The sequence below is a fragment of the Sinocyclocheilus rhinocerous genome, unplaced genomic scaffold, assembly GCF_001515625.1.
Source record: "Sinocyclocheilus rhinocerous isolate Xijiao unplaced genomic scaffold, SAMN03320098_v1.1 scaffold675, whole genome shotgun sequence".
Taxonomy (NCBI): domain Eukaryota; kingdom Metazoa; phylum Chordata; class Actinopteri; order Cypriniformes; family Cyprinidae; genus Sinocyclocheilus; species Sinocyclocheilus rhinocerous.
The window spans coordinates 1,019,750-1,030,158 of record NW_015629520.1 but is presented as its reverse complement, the minus strand read 5'-3'; positions in this window follow the sequence as shown (position 1 = coordinate 1,030,158).

Below are 10,409 nucleotides of genomic sequence, written 5' to 3'. Positions count from 1 at the left end.
TCCTGGCTCTTCCAAGCTTTATAATGGCAGTGAATGGGGGTTGAGATTTTGAAGCCCAAAAAAGTGCATCCATCCATTATAAAAAGTACTCCACACGGGGAGTTTACACAAACGATGCTTTTGTGTAAGAAAAATATCCATATTTAAAACTTTATAAACCATAATCTCTAGCTTATGCTACACTTATGTCATATTACATCCACTATCTCATGATTGCGCGTATGACAATTAGCGGAAGCTATGATTACAGTTTATATAAAACAATGCATAAGGGATTTTGACGAATGAATTTGCAATGAATGTGAAACTTGGCAAGTAGCAATAATAGATTGATAATAAAGTACTCATCATTTTTATATTTTTCCATGTTATAGAAACCAAACAACACATCCTTAAAGAACGTCTCGGTTACGTATGTAACCCTCGTTCCCTGAAGGAGGGAACGGAGACGTCACATCCCGTCGCCACAGCTCCTGTACCACCGCTGAGCGGCCGGGTCACCGGCTCGGCTCCTCAGCGAAAACCTGAATATGCGTTGCATCTGCTGCCTACTTATACTCACGCTGTGATCAGCAGCAGCTGGATGCAATAATCGCATGCCAATGTGCATTGGCTCGTTTAGTTTACACTCGAAGTAGATTGGTCCCTCTAAGCGAGATCCCAATTCGTCGGACATCCGACGTGACGTCGAGAGTGACCGACTGAAAGGGAACGTCTCGGTTACGTATGTAACCCTCGTTCCCTGAAGGAGGGAACGGAGACGTCACATCCCGTCGCCACAGCTCCTGTACCACCGCTGAGCGGCCGGGTCACCGGCTCGGCTCCTCAGCGAAAACCTGAATATGCGTTGCATCTGCTGCCTACTTATACTCACGCTGTGATCAGCAGCAGCTGGATGCAATAATCGCATGCCAATGTGCATTGGCTCGTTTAGTTTACACTCGAAGTAGATTGGTCCCTCTAAGCGAGATCCCAATTCGTCGGACATCCGACGTGACGTCGAGAGTGACCGACTGAAAGGGAACGTCTCGGTTACGTATGTAACCCTCGTTCCCTGAAGGAGGGAACGGAGACGTCACATCCCGTCGCCACAGCTCCTGTACCACCGCTGAGCGGCCGGGTCACCGGCTCGGCTCCTCAGCGAAAACCTGAATATGCGTTGCATCTGCTGCCTACTTATACTCACGCTGTGATCAGCAGCAGCTGGATGCAATAATCGCATGCCAATGTGCATTGGCTCGTTTAGTTTACACTCGAAGTAGATTGGTCCCTCTAAGCGAGATCCCAATTCGTCGGACATCCGACGTGACGTCGAGAGTGACCGACTGAAAGGGAACGTCTCGGTTACGTATGTAACCCTCGTTCCCTGAAGGAGGGAACGGAGACGTCACATCCCGTCGCCACAGCTCCTGTACCACCGCTGAGCGGCCGGGTCACCGGCTCGGCTCCTCAGCGAAAACCTGAATATGCGTTGCATCTGCTGCCTACTTATACTCACGCTGTGATCAGCAGCAGCTGGATGCAATAATCGCATGCCAATGTGCATTGGCTCGTTTAGTTTACACTCGAAGTAGATTGGTCCCTCTAAGCGAGATCCCAATTCGTCGGACATCCGACGTGACGTCGAGAGTGACCGACTGAAAGGGAACGTCTCGGTTACGTATGTAACCCTCGTTCCCTGAAGGAGGGAACGGAGACGTCACATCCCGTCGCCACAGCTCCTGTACCACCGCTGAGCGGCCGGGTCACCGGCTCGGCTCCTCAGCGAAAACCTGAATATGCGTTGCATCTGCTGCCTACTTATACTCACGCTGTGATCAGCAGCAGCTGGATGCAATAATCGCATGCCAATGTGCATTGGCTCGTTTAGTTTACACTCGAAGTAGATTGGTCCCTCTAAGCGAGATCCCAATTCGTCGGACATCCGACGTGACGTCGAGAGTGACCGACTGAAAGGGAACGTCTCGGTTACGTATGTAACCCTCGTTCCCTGAAGGAGGGAACGGAGACGTCACATCCCGTCGCCACAGCTCCTGTACCACCGCTGAGCGGCCGGGTCACCGGCTCGGCTCCTCAGCGAAAACCTGAATATGCGTTGCATCTGCTGCCTACTTATACTCACGCTGTGATCAGCAGCAGCTGGATGCAATAATCGCATGCCAATGTGCATTGGCTCGTTTAGTTTACACTCGAAGTAGATTGGTCCCTCTAAGCGAGATCCCAATTCGTCGGACATCCGACGTGACGTCGAGAGTGACCGACTGAAAGGGAACGTCTCGGTTACGTATGTAACCCTCGTTCCCTGAAGGAGGGAACGGAGACGTCACATCCCGTCGCCACAGCTCCTGTACCACCGCTGAGCGGCCGGGTCACCGGCTCGGCTCCTCAGCGAAAACCTGAATATGCGTTGCATCTGCTGCCTACTTATACTCACGCTGTGATCAGCAGCAGCTGGATGCAATAATCGCATGCCAATGTGCATTGGCTCGTTTAGTTTACACTCGAAGTAGATTGGTCCCTCTAAGCGAGATCCCAATTCGTCGGACATCCGACGTGACGTCGAGAGTGACCGACTGAAAGGGAACGTCTCGGTTACGTATGTAACCCTCGTTCCCTGAAGGAGGGAACGGAGACGTCACATCCCGTCGCCACAGCTCCTGTACCACCGCTGAGCGGCCGGGTCACCGGCTCGGCTCCTCAGCGAAAACCTGAATATGCGTTGCATCTGCTGCCTACTTATACTCACGCTGTGATCAGCAGCAGCTGGATGCAATAATCGCATGCCAATGTGCATTGGCTCGTTTAGTTTACACTCGAAGTAGATTGGTCCCTCTAAGCGAGATCCCAATTCGTCGGACATCCGACGTGACGTCGAGAGTGACCGACTGAAAGGGAACGTCTCGGTTACGTATGTAACCCTCGTTCCCTGAAGGAGGGAACGGAGACGTCACATCCCGTCGCCACAGCTCCTGTACCACCGCTGAGCGGCCGGGTCACCGGCTCGGCTCCTCAGCGAAAACCTGAATATGCGTTGCATCTGCTGCCTACTTATACTCACGCTGTGATCAGCAGCAGCTGGATGCAATAATCGCATGCCAATGTGCATTGGCTCGTTTAGTTTACACTCGAAGTAGATTGGTCCCTCTAAGCGAGATCCCAATTCGTCGGACATCCGACGTGACGTCGAGAGTGACCGACTGAAAGGGAACGTCTCGGTTACGTATGTAACCCTCGTTCCCTGAAGGAGGGAACGGAGACGTCACATCCCGTCGCCACAGCTCCTGTACCACCGCTGAGCGGCCGGGTCACCGGCTCGGCTCCTCAGCGAAAACCTGAATATGCGTTGCATCTGCTGCCTACTTATACTCACGCTGTGATCAGCAGCAGCTGGATGCAATAATCGCATGCCAATGTGCATTGGCTCGTTTAGTTTACACTCGAAGTAGATTGGTCCCTCTAAGCGAGATCCCAATTCGTCGGACATCCGACGTGACGTCGAGAGTGACCGACTGAAAGGGAACGTCTCGGTTACGTATGTAACCCTCGTTCCCTGAAGGAGGGAACGGAGACGTCACATCCCGTCGCCACAGCTCCTGTACCACCGCTGAGCGGCCGGGTCACCGGCTCGGCTCCTCAGCGAAAACCTGAATATGCGTTGCATCTGCTGCCTACTTATACTCACGCTGTGATCAGCAGCAGCTGGATGCAATAATCGCATGCCAATGTGCATTGGCTCGTTTAGTTTACACTCGAAGTAGATTGGTCCCTCTAAGCGAGATCCCAATTCGTCGGACATCCGACGTGACGTCGAGAGTGACCGACTGAAAGGGAACGTCTCGGTTACGTATGTAACCCTCGTTCCCTGAAGGAGGGAACGGAGACGTCACATCCCGTCGCCACAGCTCCTGTACCACCGCTGAGCGGCCGGGTCACCGGCTCGGCTCCTCAGCGAAAACCTGAATATGCGTTGCATCTGCTGCCTACTTATACTCACGCTGTGATCAGCAGCAGCTGGATGCAATAATCGCATGCCAATGTGCATTGGCTCGTTTAGTTTACACTCGAAGTAGATTGGTCCCTCTAAGCGAGATCCCAATTCGTCGGACATCCGACGTGACGTCGAGAGTGACCGACTGAAAGGGAACGTCTCGGTTACGTATGTAACCCTCGTTCCCTGAAGGAGGGAACGGAGACGTCACATCCCGTCGCCACAGCTCCTGTACCACCGCTGAGCGGCCGGGTCACCGGCTCGGCTCCTCAGCGAAAACCTGAATATGCGTTGCATCTGCTGCCTACTTATACTCACGCTGTGATCAGCAGCAGCTGGATGCAATAATCGCATGCCAATGTGCATTGGCTCGTTTAGTTTACACTCGAAGTAGATTGGTCCCTCTAAGCGAGATCCCAATTCGTCGGACATCCGACGTGACGTCGAGAGTGACCGACTGAAAGGGAACGTCTCGGTTACGTATGTAACCCTCGTTCCCTGAAGGAGGGAACGGAGACGTCACATCCCGTCGCCACAGCTCCTGTACCACCGCTGAGCGGCCGGGTCACCGGCTCGGCTCCTCAGCGAAAACCTGAATATGCGTTGCATCTGCTGCCTACTTATACTCACGCTGTGATCAGCAGCAGCTGGATGCAATAATCGCATGCCAATGTGCATTGGCTCGTTTAGTTTACACTCGAAGTAGATTGGTCCCTCTAAGCGAGATCCCAATTCGTCGGACATCCGACGTGACGTCGAGAGTGACCGACTGAAAGGGAACGTCTCGGTTACGTATGTAACCCTCGTTCCCTGAAGGAGGGAACGGAGACGTCACATCCCGTCGCCACAGCTCCTGTACCACCGCTGAGCGGCCGGGTCACCGGCTCGGCTCCTCAGCGAAAACCTGAATATGCGTTGCATCTGCTGCCTACTTATACTCACGCTGTGATCAGCAGCAGCTGGATGCAATAATCGCATGCCAATGTGCATTGGCTCGTTTAGTTTACACTCGAAGTAGATTGGTCCCTCTAAGCGAGATCCCAATTCGTCGGACATCCGACGTGACGTCGAGAGTGACCGACTGAAAGGGAACGTCTCGGTTACGTATGTAACCCTCGTTCCCTGAAGGAGGGAACGGAGACGTCACATCCCGTCGCCACAGCTCCTGTACCACCGCTGAGCGGCCGGGTCACCGGCTCGGCTCCTCAGCGAAAACCTGAATATGCGTTGCATCTGCTGCCTACTTATACTCACGCTGTGATCAGCAGCAGCTGGATGCAATAATCGCATGCCAATGTGCATTGGCTCGTTTAGTTTACACTCGAAGTAGATTGGTCCCTCTAAGCGAGATCCCAATTCGTCGGACATCCGACGTGACGTCGAGAGTGACCGACTGAAAGGGAACTGAGAGGCATGCTGGAAGCTAATCACCTTGGAGCCACAGGAAATGACATCATGACAATGCTAACTGGCACCACAAGAACATGCTCAGTCCCAACTATGTATATGTTTCTTGCTTTAAACTTTGTCTTCATAACTGATGCTTTTTGGGTTCCGATAGTGTAGTTACAGCATCTACCAGCAGGGGCTATTACAGCCTCAAGCTAAACTTCCACCTTTCTGTTCCAGAGGTGGAACAATTTATTACATTTTGATGAACAATTACGAAGAACATTGTTTTTCTTTGGAATAACGTGCACTGATGAATTGTGCACAATAAGACCAAGAAAGTGGTTTAAGACATGGCCAGTTATGATTTAATGTTGACTTTAAATTAAGCGATTTGGTTTTGAAAGAATCAACAATCGAAAACCAGTTATGGAAGAAACCTCAATTAATTCAAGAACTGTTTATTGTGTCATTCTTTATGCAAAATCCAGGGTTTGTACAGGCTTCCAAACAGTTGGTCCCATCCTCAGCCTATAAACAAAATAATGAGGAAATATGACTTTGAATTCCCCTCAATCATCCCTCTTTTCTGGAGGTTTACACAAATCCAAACAGTCCAGGGAGGGATTCAGAAAAAGAAGAACTAGTGACTTTCTTTTACAATATTGCACACTTTTTTCACAACAAACACAGTTGAGTGTAATTCCCCAAAAGCTGCTTGTTAGCAGTGTGGAATGACCACAAGAATCTCAACAGCTCAAACCTCTCAATATTTTACTATAAACTGAGGCGGGTAACAGAAGAGGTTGTGAAGATCTTGAGATGCCTGTGGTCTGCTTGGACTTTCAGAAGTAAATTAAAAGTGAATTGTCTGCAAAATGATGACAACGTATTTTAAAACAACCATAATGTTGTCTGAATATAACAGTTTGGCTTGTAAGTAAACTAATGTTGAAACAAAGTGTGTGTGCCTCAGTGATTTGAACATGAGATCACAATGAGATCACATATGCTAGGGGAATAAAAAAAACACTAAAAATATGACTTCACTTTTAAAACAACAGCTATTGTTTGAGCAAAAGCAGACTCTGTAGCATGTTGCTAAGCTAACAGCATAATACTCTAGAATGAGTTATTACACACAAGTTTTGGTAAATAAATTCCCTTTTTTAAAATAAAATAAACTAATTTGATTATGTATAATGCTTAGTATTTCATGAAATAAACATACATGAAATAAGTAATATCACATGAGCAAGACTTCTGTTTTCGTTCCTGAATGAATCAGTGTTTTGAATGAATCAGTTGAACAAATGATTCATTGTTTCACTTACAAACAAAGGCTGTGTCCGTCTGAAAGCATATACTATCTGAGTAGGTATTTCTTTTGAATGAATTATTACTTTGCGGCTGAGTGTAATCCGGTCGTACTACATCAGCCATGTTGTCATTGTCATGAGGCTTACCAGCGTCAGTTGTGTCGCTTCACTGCCATTCACATCCTCTCCTCATGGGATAGTAAAGTGTCTATTGGATGCATACTTCTTGTTGGAAGTAGCAGGTCATCTGTGTAATTTTGCCTACTGTTTAATAAATGCTGTGAATTCGGACATGCTACTCTTTTCACATACTGTTTTTTGCCTATTATATATTATGGAAGCATGCATATTTGGATGGATGGATGAATCCTGAATGAATCTGCGTTTTTGAATGAATCAGTTGAGTGAATGATTCAGTGACTCATTTATAAACAGTCTCAAGTTTCATTCTTGAATGAATCAGTGTTTTAAATGAATCACAACAGTCACAAGCAGGGTTTCCAGGTCTGCAAATCAAATCAAAGTTTTTATAATTTTTTCGCTTTAACCCACAGCAACAGTGTAAAATGGTATCATGGTAAAACTGTTAATTCCTGAATGAATCAGTGTTTTGAACGAATCAGTTGAGTAAATGAGTCAGTTATCACTCATATCACTTGTCGCCATCTACTGGAGTAATGATGAAATAATCACTGAAATAAAAACCCACCTCTAATGCATTTTGAATTAATTGTATCTCAGAGATCATCGCTATGCATTCGAAACATTCTTTTACATTTGAAGTTCACATCTGATGCTTTAAAATCCTAAGTAACAAAACACATTAGATTTTGGAACAAAAGTGTGTCCAGGTTGATGACTTGCTGTGTAATAAAAAATAATTATAGCATCCAAACATCCCCAAAGGGTTGACAAGCTTTCATCAATGCATTGTTTCCATGGGTATTTACACATATGATGGATTTTACCAGAGGTTTTACTTTGTTTGCATTGTCACACACTCCTCCAAGTTCTTGTCTCTAAGACTAAGAGTGTCTTTCAGACTATTAAATTAAATACTGATGCAAATGAAACAAGCAAAACGAGTGCGAGTGAATTATTTCGTCACCATATGAAATAAACCGGTCGACTTGCGTCGCGCGCTTCGCTAGCAGAGGAAAATGAACACGTTTAGAGTCACGCAGCAAGTTGAGAACCCAGTGAGGAGTAGGAAAGGAAAAAGCGGAATCACAGCCTGCCATGTTTATGCATTTACGTGGGGATAATTAATCCGTGGGGCGACATTTCCCGGCACAAAAATGCAGAGGGGGATGATCCACCAGGGATAATGTGGGAACATCCACAGACCGGTTTTAAATGTCATTGTGTGTGTGTGTTTGTATGTGTTAGAGTGTAAGATGAAGCACCGATACAAACCCGCGACGAGTCTTTGACCTACACGGGTGTGACCACAGAACGCAAACATAATGTAAAGTCACGTTAAAACAACAAACAAGACACTTTGAAGAAGACATCACAGTTTCCAATTGCTTTTCATGGCCTGAACATCCCAAACGTGATTTAAAATTTACCGCCTATACGTATTTTCCCGTTAAAAACAGACAGGATGAACTTTTCACCTGCACGGCCTCCTCTCCAAACCAATGGACAATCCCAATGGATCCGAAATTCATATGTTGAAAGGACGAGTGAGTGTAATTGAGTGTGTGATACTTATAAACAGCCCATACCAAACTTTCCACTGGGAAAAGTCCACAAGATGAGGTCCGCTTCCTCTTTGCCCCCATTCAAGTTGCGAACTGACCCCTCAACCTCCCGCCATCCTGACCTTTGGCCTCCCACGTCCCGCACTTTCAAAATGCCGTAAAGAGGAAAGTAGAGCAAAGGAGACGGAAAGACAGGAGAAAGACTGCAAAGAAGAAAAAGAGAGCAGAGGGAAAACTCTCCTTCCTTACATCAGCGATCATCTCCCGCCATCGGCCCACCGCCACCCCTTCCCATCAGCCCCCACCCCTGTGTTTAAATCTAAGAAGAGGCAAGGACGAGTCTGATACACTGGCGCTTTCATTTTTTGAGTGATGATGAATTGCTGCCGCCGTGCTAGACCGGAGCAGGGGAAGGATGCGGCGGATGCCGGGCGGGAGACTCTCCATGCCTGCCTGTGTTTAAAAATGATTGATTAAACTGACACCGGCACAGGAGTGCAGAGCCGCTCTATTTTTCTCCCTCATTATGTAAGACAATATTTCAAATCAAGAGAGCACTTGAAGAGGACAGTGCGGGCCCCCAGACAGGACACCCTTCAGATAATGTTTACAGCCAAATAAAAAAATATGAAAGAATATGTCTATGGGATTCTTTTTAGTTGTTATTTTTGGGCTTTTGGCATAACAAAAACCGCAGACTGATGGTTTATGTGTTTAAAATGATCCTTTCATTCTTGATATATATGCTTGGCTTTGCACATGGAAATGTACAGAGTTTAATTTTCTTGGACTTAAAATTATTCTAAAATAAATGAAAATACAAGCTGCTTTTGCTCAAAAAAAAAAAAAAATCAAGGTATTTCACTTTGTGACTGCTTCCAAGGGAGAATGATTTCAGGTCAAAATAAATAATTTAGACTAACAATTTTTTTTTCTTTTTGATTGTACTCTAGTCAGTGCTCTAAAAAAGAGAAGAGAAAAATCATAATTAGGGGTTCAATACCATTTTAAAACAGTCTCTTCATTATTATTATTATTATTATTATTATTATTATTATTATTTGGTTTTAATTAGTAATAAATGCCATGTATTTGTTAAAAATATGTGCATATTTAAATAAAATCAATCAGCAAATATTGACAATATTGTATATCACAATACCAGTAACATATTGAGATGCAGATTCATATTAAATCGTAATTAAAATGGTAATTATGACAGAAATCTATACGTTAAATACTGTATATCTAAAGTGGGGTCTAAACCTCTGGGACTATACTGAAAATCTCATTTAAAAATATGATTCAAATTTGTAAATAACCAGAAAGTCTTAGGATTTTGAAAGAATTTATACAAAGAAACGTCATAATTTAAAATTTTTATATTTAATATTCCTCTCTCTCTCTCCCTCTCTCTCTCTATATATATATATATACAGATATTACTAAAACTACATAAATACATAACTACAACATCTTTAATTTCATTTGTAAAATATAATAAATCATGGTTACTGATCATTTTTGGTTCAAATCATCATGGGTTCAATTCTCATGTAACTGTTAAAATATATACTCTGAATGCAATGTAAGTTGTATTTTTGCTATTTGTATTTAATCCTTTTAGACCATAAAATCTTTTGTTATTTCATCAGCAAAACATAATATAAATCCCAATTACTGACCATTGCTGGTTTTTAGCTAACAACATCAAGGTCATGGGTTCGATTCCCAGGTCATGGGTCATGGATTTGAATCCCTATATATATATATTCCCATTTATATATAGATCATAAAATTCTATTAAATGTTCTGTTGTGTTTCTACAGCACAGAAATGTTGTGGCTGAACAAAAAAAAACAGCGCCTCTATTGTGTGTAAAACTCTGATCTGACGCAGACATCAAACTGAGAGATGGAGTGACACGTTTGTGGTAGTTCAAAGTAATGACTGATGTGCAGCATGGCAGACAGACGTCTGACACACACACACACACACACACACACA